The sequence below is a fragment of the Cheilinus undulatus genome, linkage group 12, assembly GCF_018320785.1.
Source record: "Cheilinus undulatus linkage group 12, ASM1832078v1, whole genome shotgun sequence".
In the NCBI taxonomy this organism is placed as follows: domain Eukaryota; kingdom Metazoa; phylum Chordata; class Actinopteri; order Labriformes; family Labridae; genus Cheilinus; species Cheilinus undulatus.
In genome coordinates this window covers 15,038,765-15,050,785 of record NC_054876.1, presented here as the reverse complement: position 1 = coordinate 15,050,785, position 12,021 = coordinate 15,038,765, and the positions used below count along the sequence as shown (strand labels likewise).

Below are 12,021 nucleotides of genomic sequence, written 5' to 3'. Positions count from 1 at the left end.
GCAATTTTGAGTTAGGTGTCCCAAGTTCCTTGACATGTGCCTGTTGGAACTTTAGATCAGAACCCTTACCTGCAATTTCCACATAGAACGTCTGCACCATGCTCCAACTAAAGGCAAGCGACCTCGCCCACTGATCAGAGGGTACAGATCATGGGAGAACTGCGAGTCAAGCAGGAATAGTATGTGGGCAGTGGACTGTTTTACCTTTTGGGGTTAATTTATCATCCATTCTGGCATGAGTCCATGATATTATTGCCGCCACCATTGGGTGAGTACATTAGGAAGTTAAAAGGTGAATGTTTGCTTAAAGAATCTGTGGTTTTCTGTAAAACTCTTTGGCTAAATGTCCTCAAATTTGGACGTTTCCTCGTAGATGGTGCACTATGACCCACTGACCTCTCTGTGACCCTTTACTCCAGCTGCAGGATGAGATGTAATATTGATATAAAGATGATTTATGATTGGCAGTCAGTGCATTGTGTTGTATTTTAAAAGAACCGGATATTCTACGCTTGTGACTTCCTGTTTGGAGCTTTCTGATCAACAGGAAAAGATGCAGTTTGGCAGCAGCCAGCGCTGAAAATACACCTGCAGTGTATCCCAGCAGAGCACAGCAGAGTGCCGACTCAGGGATGCCGGGGGTGGTGGACTGGAGTGCGGGCAGTGGAACTGCTCCTATTGGCTAGAGAGGGAGTGATTTGCTCCGCAGTACGATTTGACAGCGTATCACGGCATATCTGTATGTGGAGATTGCAGGTTATGCCACAGTCACGCTCGCTGTGGAGAAGGTGAGAGGATTTTCTTCTTCACCTGTGTAGGCTAGAGATAAACTTATTGTTACAACATTAACCCATAAGCCATCCACTTTTTAACCTCTTTCTGCATGTTTTTCCACTGTTCACTAATTTTTCACACTTTCTGCCCATGTTTTACCTATGTTCACCCATTTTTGGCCACCTTAACCCCATTTTGCCACTAGAAAAGCATTTTAAAATTGGCAAAATATAACTTGTTTTTGACAACTTTCCCCCTTCTGCATTACTTCAGCATCCCATATGGTCTAGTGGTTAGGATTCCTGGTTTTCACCCAGGCAGCCCAGGTTTGACTCTCGGTATGGGAATCATATTTCTTGAATTTTTCAGATGCTCTTTAAACCCAGTTTGGCAGTTTATACTAATTTTTTTCAATTTTCAAATGCTTTTTTGCCAGTTTTACTGCCCAACTGCCATTTTTCTTTCCTTATCACTGTGGTTATACAGTGTCCCATATGGTCTAGCGGTTAGGATTCCTGGTTTTCACCCAGGCGGCCCGGGTTCGACTCCCGGTATGGGAATGACTGTATCTTCCTTTGAATTAATGATGTAACTATTGATCAATCTTTCCACATATACTGAGTTTGCAGTATTTGTCCTCCTTTGATGTAGTTTAAACTGGCCCTAAAAATAGTGGCACATTTTAAACATTGTCTACTTGTGCCAGCAGGCTGTGCAGATGTAGTCAGGGATTAGGTTGACATGATCTTCTCTGTAAGAAATCTGAAGATAATTTTACACACAAAAGTAGACTGATCGGAGAGTAAATGTTTACTTCTATCACTACTTTTAATTCCATGTTTTGTGTACCTGTTTTTCATCACTTTTTCTGACCATTCTTGCCACTTTTTAACCCCTTTGTCCACCGTCTTTCTGCCTATTTTTACAATGGCTACGTTTACATGAGAGCTTTAATTCCCCTTTAATTCAGAATCAAAATTAAATCCTCTTGAAAAGATCAAAAATGACCTTGTAAACACATTCTGAATGAAAATGACCATTCCAAATTGACTTGAATCCGAAGTAAGTGGCTGGTTTATTCTGATTTTAAATCCGAATTGAATAATTCCTCAATCATGTATACATTCATTCCGCTTTAAATTAATTCCGGTCGTTCTGCGCAAGCTCGTTCCCTTGTCCTGTCGCGATGACTCACATATTCTGCGCTAGCGGGCACGTGTTCCAGGATGGCTGCCCAAGCAAGTGTTGGACTTGAGCTGAGACTATTTATTTAGTAAGAGCTTAGAAGATATGGATATAATGAAAAGAGTGGATGGACGGAAGCAGACGGAGTTTGTTTTCTTCCAGTAGACGTAAATACGTCACGTCCGCCCCCTGTCCAATCAGAACCCTCCCCAACCCCCAGACCTTAAGTGGAATTGAATAAGGCGATTAAACGTGTTTTCCATGTAAATCTCAATTCGGAATTACTATTTCCATGTAAACGCGAAGGAGAATACTTTAATTCCAAATTATTTAATTCTGAATGATTTAATTCTGAATTAAAAAACATCATGTAACCGGGGCCACTGTTAACCTTTTTTGACACTTTCTGACTATATATGCGTATGTCCATCCATTTTTGCAACTGTTTCTTGCAATTTTTGCCACTTCAAAACCACATTTTAACCCCTGTTCATCACTTTTTCTGCCCATTTTGCTACTTTTTTTTTTTTTTTAAGATTTATTTTTGGGCATTTTTGTGCCTTTATTAGATGGAGGAGGACAGTGGATAGAGTCTGAAGGAGGGTCAAGGGTGGGGGAGAGACATGCTGTGGGGGGCCTCAGGCCGGATTTGAACCCGGGCAGCCCGTGTACATGGGGAGCCCCTTAACCACTAGGCCACCTGCTCCCCATTTTGCCACTTTTAAAAACCTTTTTTTACCTGTTTTTCTGCCTGTTATGACACTTTTAACCCATTTTTGATCATTTCCACCTTATCTTTGCTTGTGTCCATCCATTTTTACCCCATTTAACCCATTTGGCCACTTTCTAACCATTTTTGCTAATTTAAACCAATATTTTTTCCACATTTTACCCTTCACCTCACTTTTTTCTGCCCTTTTTTGGTGCTTTTATACCCCTCTTTACCTCTTTCTCTCCCTGTTTTTCAACTGTTAACCAATTTTGGCACTAGTGCACATGTGTAAAGTGCTTTGACTCTCATCCCCTTTTATTTTATATGTCTTACATGCACCTCATGATTGATTTTGCTCTAGAAAACAAATGTTGTCCATCACTTTATGTGATACCTACCCTGTAGCAGAGGATAACAGAAATAAAAAATGACCACTCTGAAATATCAATCTTCTCTGTGATGCTCTTATTTTGTAGGCTTTGTAAAGACAACAGTATCAATTTTTAGTGTTTTTCACAGCCAGATAAAAGCTCCTCACAGGAGCTTTAATAAGCAGCCAAACAGATGGGAGGAGAGTCACAGGAGGAGGTGGTGACAGGGACTAGTGTAGGAGGTTGCTGCTGCAGTTTCACTCCATTGATTTTGTACTGATCAATGGCAATAGATTGCTAAATACCTCTTTAACTCTTTGGATGTCTGCTGCTCTTGCTGTTTGTACAAAATGTATTGTACAGTAGATTTATGTCTTCATGGGAGAGGAGTTTAAAGCTGCAAGGTCAAGCTGTATTCATGGGATAATTTTCTGCACAGACTAAAAGGTCTCTGAAATTATTGCACATTTGCCCATTTTTCTGCCGCTCTGTTCTTGTATTTCTGTCCTTGTCTAATGATCCTTGAATCTCCAGTTCCCACTCCCAACCAGGAGGCCATGTTGTTTCCTGAGAGCCACTGCCAAGCTGTCCAGTTTCCACTTCATGGTGACTCTCATTCTGCTCAGGAGCTGTCCCAAACAGATCTCAAGTGGGCGTTAATAACAATTTTCGACACTCTCTTGGCAATCTCACGCTCTGTAAGAATATGCTTCCTGATGAATCTTCAACACAGTCCATCTTTAAAAATAAAGCCTTCTATTCACAAAGGAAATGATTAAAGTTTGAAAACTACTTTACTGACACACATCATGATGACTTTAGCAGACACTTAATAAATCTTTGGCTCTGTTGCTGCATGAGCCACTACACTGGGAGATCAAATGTTCTCCAGTTGGTGCCAGCACTTGACAGCTCAGTGGTCTCTGCCACCAAACTCACCAGCTATAAAGTGACAGATAGCAGGAATTAACTACACATCTAATTGCAGAATTTACAAGCATAACTCACAGAGCAGATGGAAGTCATTGGTGTGTTTGGAGTCACTTTATTCAAACCTAGGGATACTGCGTCCAGAGGAACACACTCCCCTCAAAAGGGGGATTTATTTAAAATAATACAAAACCCGAGAGGCTGTTTGGCTCTGTGCTAGTGTTGTGTTATTGAGTCTTGGCATGTGCAGGGTGATAACAACTGCATCTAAAAGAGGAATAAATGTTAAATCTTAATGACATTTGCACCACTTTGGACTCCATACCAGATTTGAATTGCTGTCATTGACCATATGAACATCAGTGTTGCCAAGCTGGAGCCATTTGGACCCAATGTGGACTGTTTATATGAAATGTTATTCAGAAGTGTTTGGGTTTTTGGAGTAATGAGCCTCAAATGTGTTTCCTGCATTGAGGACTTTGGTGAGAAAAGGATTCAAGCAGAGCTGGCATCTAACACGGACAAACTCTACACCCCCCCCATGTGTCTGTAAGGGATGTAATTAGCTCCTTCAACAGCCGACTGTTTGGTGATACCCTGTAAGAAACGCTATTACAGGTCATTCATACCTACTGCGCTTACGCCTTAATGACACAAACATTATGCAGCGTTTACCGTTCTCAGGTTACCAACTTAAGATACTGACATTTCTACACAAAACATTGATTTTCAATGAAAACATTGATGTTGAAATATGTTTCTTTATTTAAAAAAAAGTCCATTGAATTATGTAGGTAGAGTTGGGTCCAAAGCAGCAGCTAACCCTTAGCTTTCTCAAAATGAACTGTATTAGCTTTTACAACAAACATTAAGCCAAAAAAAAAAAAAGTATGTTAATGAACTGTCTGTTACTCATTTTAAACAGAGCATTTTCTCTCTTTTGTTTTTGTCTCCTTCCATGGTGCAAACCTTGCTGCTGTTGAAACATGAAGTCAGCATCACAATAAAAAAATAATAAAAAAAACGAGCATAAAGCATTAGTTCATGCAGGCCAAGGAGTTGGCCATAATTGAGATCAGCTGATCTCATGCAAGCCCTCATCACCTGACAACCAGCTGATTTGCTCTAAGCATGCCATTGGTTAATCAGCTCATGCTGCCTTATTTAAACAGTTCTTGCCTGGCTGTGCTCTGCCATTCTCTCTGCAACATGTTCTTGCAAACCCTCCTCCACCCCAGCTTCTCCTTTACTCTGCTTCTAACATAATCAATGTCATCCTGTTGTCACTGCCTGCTCTGCTCTTTTTGCTGCTTCTCCCCCTTCTGTATGCTTTCCTTATCGGCATGGGAAGAGCAAGTGCATGTGCTGTTCCTGCTTGATACTTTCCACGTAGGCTTGAAGGGCAGGGGGATCCCAGAACAGCCACAACACCAAACATAAATAAAAGCAAATTAGTAACTCTTAATAAATAAATATCTATAGCCACAAATCATGTTTCTTGAGAAAGTGGTCCTGACTGAACGGCTGTTCTTCAAGAGTCCACTTGAGGCAAGCAACAAAAGCTTCAGAAGTCCTATTGACAACCATATTAAAATGGACATTTTGACAGCAGTTATTTTCTTTCAAGGTGTCTTCATTGTGTAAGGATGAGGATAAGGACCAATGAAAAAAAATTTCAGACGCAACCTTTTTTTTCTTGTGAGAAAAAGTCAAAATTATGAAAAAATAAAGTCAGAATTCTGGGACAGAAATCAGAATTCTGAGATTAAAGTCAGAATTCTGAGATTAAAAATCAAAAGACTTCTATCTCAAAATACTGACTTTAATCTCACGATTCTGACTTTTTTTCTCAGAATTCTGACTTTGATCTCAGAATTAGGAAAAAAAAAATAGTGCATCTCAGAAAATTTTCAGTGGCCCTTATTCTCTTCCGTAATTTTGCAATAAGTTCAAATAAGATGTTTTTCAGTGGTTTTTAATAGTTTGATTTATCCCCTGTAAAGTGGAAATGTCTAGAATTATGCTGTTGTTCAACAGTTTTGGTTCCTGGCCTGGATTTAGGAAGTTAACAATCACAAAAATGGAAAAAAAATGTCAGTATTGGACGAAATGTTATGTTGTATTGACATTGGCCCTGATTTTCACAGTCGGTGTATCAAACTACTTAATACTATACCACCGTTTCCTTTAAAAGCATATTTATGTGGGAGAAAAACTGTTAAACATTACTGTTAGTGCCTTAGCTTGTAATGAATTCACTCCCATTCATTCTTATTGCCACTGCTCTCACAGGGCACATCATGTATGGACATCAAGCCACAGTAAGAGAGCCACTGAAATTATGTATCCCCTATTGCTTGTAAGTTCCTGTATCAGGTCATCACTGAAGCTGTGTTGTCAATGCACAGTATGGACCTACTGTATATACAAAGGTGTAATCTCTAGGTATTCAAATACCAGGTGAGTCTGAGACTATGTCTGTATTTCAAACAACATATGCTTTCTCTTCTTTGAAAGTTAACAGACTAATGTCAAATTAACCAGAGTTTTTTCCAGCAGACTGAAATGATTATTGTTAGTCCTGCAGAGAGATAGAAACTGCAACACCGACAACTGTCTGCTCTCCATAGTAACAGTTCATCTTAACAGCGCTTTGATATTGAGGAATAGCAGCCAGTTTCTATATTTAATAGAGGACCTTCATCCATGGATAATTTTTTGTTCAGGTCACAATCATATCCATATGCACTTTAAATATACCTATTTTTATTTGCTGTGCATAATAATGACTAACCATTAATTGGTGCACAAACTGTGTACAGCCTTTTCCTCATTATTATATTATCATTTCATCCCTGTTAACTTTATTTAATTTTCAATTTTTGTGAGCTGCTATAAAAAGTCATCAAAGCAGTAAGGCTTATCTGATCTCATCTTTAAAATGATTCTCTAGATCATCAATTTAAAGTGCTTACCCATGAAAGAACTGATGCCATCCTTATAAATATTCATGGCAATGAAATGAAAGTCACATAAATTAGAGTCTAAAAGAGTATAGCCTCAGAATCAGTCACCAGTTGTATTTCTCAGGAAGTTGGTTATAGGCTGAGATGTTTTTCAAAGGTTTGACTTTTCATTTTTGACTCATTCACATACATTTGATCCCTGAATGTGAGACATCATTGCTTTTCCATCTTCCCAGTTTTCACCTCGCTGAAATTGGGGGAAGGCATTTTAAAGGAACAGCCAATTGCACGATCTTAAACAGTTATTCAAAGAGGGGAACCTATCAACATCCAGCAGTGCAGTGTTGAATAGCGATAATCAGGCAGTGAATAGATATTTGAAAGTGAATAAAATGGTGAAGTAGAGGCTCAAACATACGCAGAGATTGACAGCGGAAAGCTGAGTGAGACAGACAGGATACTAATGTCTCTCCTGTCGTTCAGCCATCCCTTTTAGCAAGCTCCATCTCACTGGCCATGTGGGACTGAGTGTGAGTGACAAGCCGCTGACATTTACAATCGCCCAGTCTCAAAGTGTGGGCACGCAGGCCTGATACCAAATGTGACCACAGTAGTTGGTCTGAGTCATCGTTAGTCAAATTTATATGTACATACTATAGCCATCATTATGTTACTGCTTATGTTTATGTGTACAAATTTTAGGATGGAAACATAAATGTCAACTCAGAAAGTTGGTCATCTTAAATCTGTCTGTTAAATTGCAAACAAATACAATTAAAAGCCACTAATGAGCCTTGGGAAAACCTATTTGACATAAATTCTGCTTTTACCCCTAACAGGAAAGTTATCATGCAGCATAACTCATAGACATCCAAACCTGGGGGAATTAAGAGTTTTGTTGAGGAAAAATAACCTCAAATCATAAATAGTAAATTGAAATACACCACCAAATGCTGGGTCTTTCATTTGACTCCAGTTTAGTGTCTCTTGGTCTCCTGGCATGGCATCCACCTCTCTTAAACTCCAGAACCTCTACAGGCGTACCTTATAACGGCTGATCAGGTAGATGGATGGATGAATGGATGGATGAATGGATGGATGGATGGATGGACGGATGAATGGATGGATGGATGGATGGACGGACGGACGGATGGATGGATAGATGAATGGAGGGATGGACGGAGGATGGGAGAAGAATGGGTTGATTGATGGAGGGCTGGATGAATGACTGAATGGATGGCTTGATGATGGAGGGATGGACAGACAGATTGACAAATTGATGGCTGGATGGACTGATGGGTGGATGGATGAATTGATGGACAGATATACAGATGGTCAGTTGGTCCTGGATGGACAGATGTATGGATGGATGGATGCAAGAATGGTTGGATGGATGGATGGATGGATTGATAGACTGATGAAAGAAAGATGGGTAGATTGATGAAGGAGTGGATGAATGGCTGGATGGATGGCCAGATGGACAGATGGATGGGTAGATAGATACTAGCTGACTGTATGGACAGATGGTCAGACCAATAGATGTCAGGATTAGTGAATGGATAGATGGAAGGAAGAATGGGTTGACTGATGGAGGCCTGGATGAATGGTTGGATGGATTGTTGAATGGACTGACCAAAACAGATTGATGGATTAATAGATAGATGGACTGATGGATGGATAGATGGATGGACAAACAGATGGACAGATGTACAAACGGATAGTCAGACAGATAGATAGCGAGGGTGGACTAGTGATTGGTTGAATGGACAAATAGATGGATGGATGGAAGGTTGGCTGTATGGACAGAGAAACTGATGGATGGATGGAGAAAGGGAGGGTTAGACAAAAAGATGGATTGAAATGAACATGTTATTTTGACAGCATTAATCTATATACATAAGTTTACAAATACAGATGTTACCGTTAAAGTGTTAAACAATTCCTGAATATCCTTAGATTTTACTATTATGCACACAAACGTCCCAGTGAGGTGATAGATGTTTTTGTGTTGTTAGTTGGTAAGAACAAAGCTTTTCAGTCTTTGTGTAACTCTACAGTGATGTTTAATGTGTTGCACATCCTCACCATCCTTGCACTAGCAGCACTCTCTTTGACTAAACACCCACCTGATCACAAAGTCTTGCCATGTTGCTAGGAGACTTTATGTCCAGGCAAGTGGCAGACTAATAGGCACTGAATAATTCAGCATCAGTACTTGAGGTGATGCTGTTAAGAAAGGTTATATCAGCATGGAGGACCATTTTCTTCCTCAGACCTTTGAAAAAGTGAAAATGGGGCTGCATTACTGCAAGTTCATAGGGAACTAGTTATGTATAATATTTCCTCACCTCCGTCCTTTGAAGGGCACACAGTCACAAGCGCTTCTGTGTTTTTTTTCTCATCCATCCCACTGCTCATGCTATGTAGTGTATGTGAAGAAAAGCTCCCCATGACTGTGGCACAAATTAATCCAGGCTGCCTGTCCACCTGAAACAGACCTCATACAGAGCGAGGGCACATGCATTTACTTCACATCTTCCCACAAAGCCAGATATACAGAGACATATAATTTGGAGCTGTCTTCTCTTACTATCTGCTGTTTTTCTGCCTGAACAGTGCTGAATTTCAAAGAAGGGGGGTTCTATTTATGCCTTACAAGGAGAAAAAGGCTTACTTTTGAAGACATGAGACTATAAAAGTGTAAAAAAGGCAAAATGTTGGAAATAATTTGCAAACTCTGAATTGATGTCTTTGACGGATACTGTAGACAGTGCTTTAGTCTCTTATTGTGAGTCATCAAACAGTACCACCTTAGAACTGGTGGTAAGTGTTAGACAGGGTGGGTTGTGAGGTTTTACTTGTAGGAACTAAAATAAAATTGCTTTCAACATATTTGAGAAAATAACAGATGGCAGAAATGTTGGAAATATAACTCAAAGGCTTCTTTGAGGTTCAGTTTGCTCTGTACAGACAGGTTAGTGGAAAGGGTGAAGATACAGTGTATTTATCTGAGAGGTGGAGTCGTATGGCAGACACCTGTCACTGTGACATGCTATAAATACCTCCAAGACAATCAAGAGCCCCTATCTGCTTTCCTCTCATCCTCCCACACCACTGTCATTACATCTGGGAACAACATGGCTTTGACTTATTCACAGCGATCATCAATCAACACGTACTGTAGCTCACAAAATAAAATTCAAAAGGGCCAGGTTTGAAAACCAGGAAATTTAAGAGGGTTGGGAATTTTCTGCAACATTTGAAACAAATTTTTTTCGCTTTTGCTGAAGAAAACATGAAATAAATGTAGTTAATCCTATATAGAGCACTCAATGGAGTACTTGGAAATTCATATTTTTAAACCCTAAAGCAGCACTTTTTAAAAACTTTTGCCACATAATTTTTGACTATTGTTACATAGCAAATCAAGGTAAAAAATGTGACAATATATGTTTTTTTTTCAGTCATCTGTGTTATAAAAAATCTCCAAAAAGTGTAAGTGTCTAAAGAATGCTAAAAATGTTGTTACGGCTGTGGCCGTATTGTGTTATATTATTGTATTGCTATGTTCTGTATTTTGTATTGCTCTTTTGTGTGGGAGTGAGTGCTCTGTTGTCATGTGGATCTTTGTCTTGTTCTCGTGAGAGTGAGTCCTCTGTTCGTCCTGTGTGTTTGTGAGTGAGTGTGCGCCCTGCCATATGAGTGGATCCTTGATGTCTCCAGGTGGTGTGGCGTAATTGGTCGGTAGGGTGGCGGCAAGGAGACGCGGCGCTGGTTGGCTCTCTATGTCTTTAAAATACGGCGGCCTACAGTTGACGGGGAGCCTCACTGACAGCAGCACCTCTTTGTTTGATCCCAGACTCCAAAGATTTAGTGACAACTGTGTTTTCTTTGCATTTCAGTATAGTTTAGCTGTAGCTTTGATTTTTGTTTTGTGGTCTTAGTTAGTCCCTTTCTGATAATTGTGTTTTTTGGATAAATTTTACTTTTGAGAGCTAGACCACCTCCTTAGTTTGGATCCAGTCTTTTGTTTGAATTTACATTGAGTGACCTGTTTAATTTAAATTATTGTAAATAAACTTTGTTAAACTTCGTTCTAGATCCTGCCTGTTAGCTTGGGGACTGGGAAAAACATTAGTTCTTCTAAAAATATTATGTTAGGTACCTTCCCCCTAGACGGGTGCATAACAATGTTAAAATAAACACATATGAAGTTAAAAGAGAAATTCCTTACATATTAAAGGCTTATTTAAATGCAAAAATCACTGGCGAATCTATCTTGCAAAGCTCCCATCTGAACCGTTTGGGCCCGGTTAGAAAGTGACAGGACCAATCAGCGACGAGGGGCAGTACTTTCAGGCACGGCAGAGTCGTGACGTAAACAAGCAGCAGCAAGAGGCCGGTGCTATTATGGCGGAAGAGCTAGCGTGGATGCTGCTAAAGCACCAGTTTTATCAGAACGTGACGACATTTGAAGAAGAACAAAGAACAGTGTTGAGTTTTTTCTTTTCAAAAATGACAAAAGTTGAGTACCTACATGTCTATAGTCGCCATGTTTCCCGTTATTCTTTGGTAGCTGTGAACGTGCAGCTCAATAGCAGCTACGTCACATTGCTCTGATTGGCCCGTAGAGATGTGACAGAAACAAATCCATCTGACGTGTCAGGTTACCTAAGTATTGGAATTACTTGAAAATGCTCATCCACCAGTGTCAGTACTCTGTAAAGAGTCATTCATCTAAGCTCTGTCCACTGCCTTTTCAAATCTTTTCTGGTGTAGCATTTAGCTCAGATGTAGTTATAGTATAATGGCAGTTTGATTAGAGCTGGGCCACATTTCTTTATTACATATAGAGCAAAGAACCACACGGAATGCTTTTCATGATGAAAAGTTTGGTTTGTTATGACTGGGGCTTAGTTTTATTTCTATTTTTATATTCTATTTTTATTTTTATTTATTAGCTTGAATGTAGCTTTAGTGACAGTGTTAAGATCTGGACAGCATTTATTTGTTGAAAGAGAAGCAGAGAACCATGCTGCACACTTTTCTTAGCAGAGAAGATATTTCTGCACTTCCCCCTAAA

At 39.7% G+C, this 12,021-nt stretch overlaps 1 non-coding gene across 1 annotated transcript; it reads left to right on the top strand.

Moving 5' to 3' along the window:
• Window positions 1-1,262: 1,262 nt before the first annotated feature.
• Window positions 1,263-1,334, top strand: trnae-uuc. The gene has a single exon. It is a non-coding gene; the product is annotated as a tRNA-Glu (tRNA).
• Window positions 1,335-12,021: the final 10,687 nt, after the last annotated feature.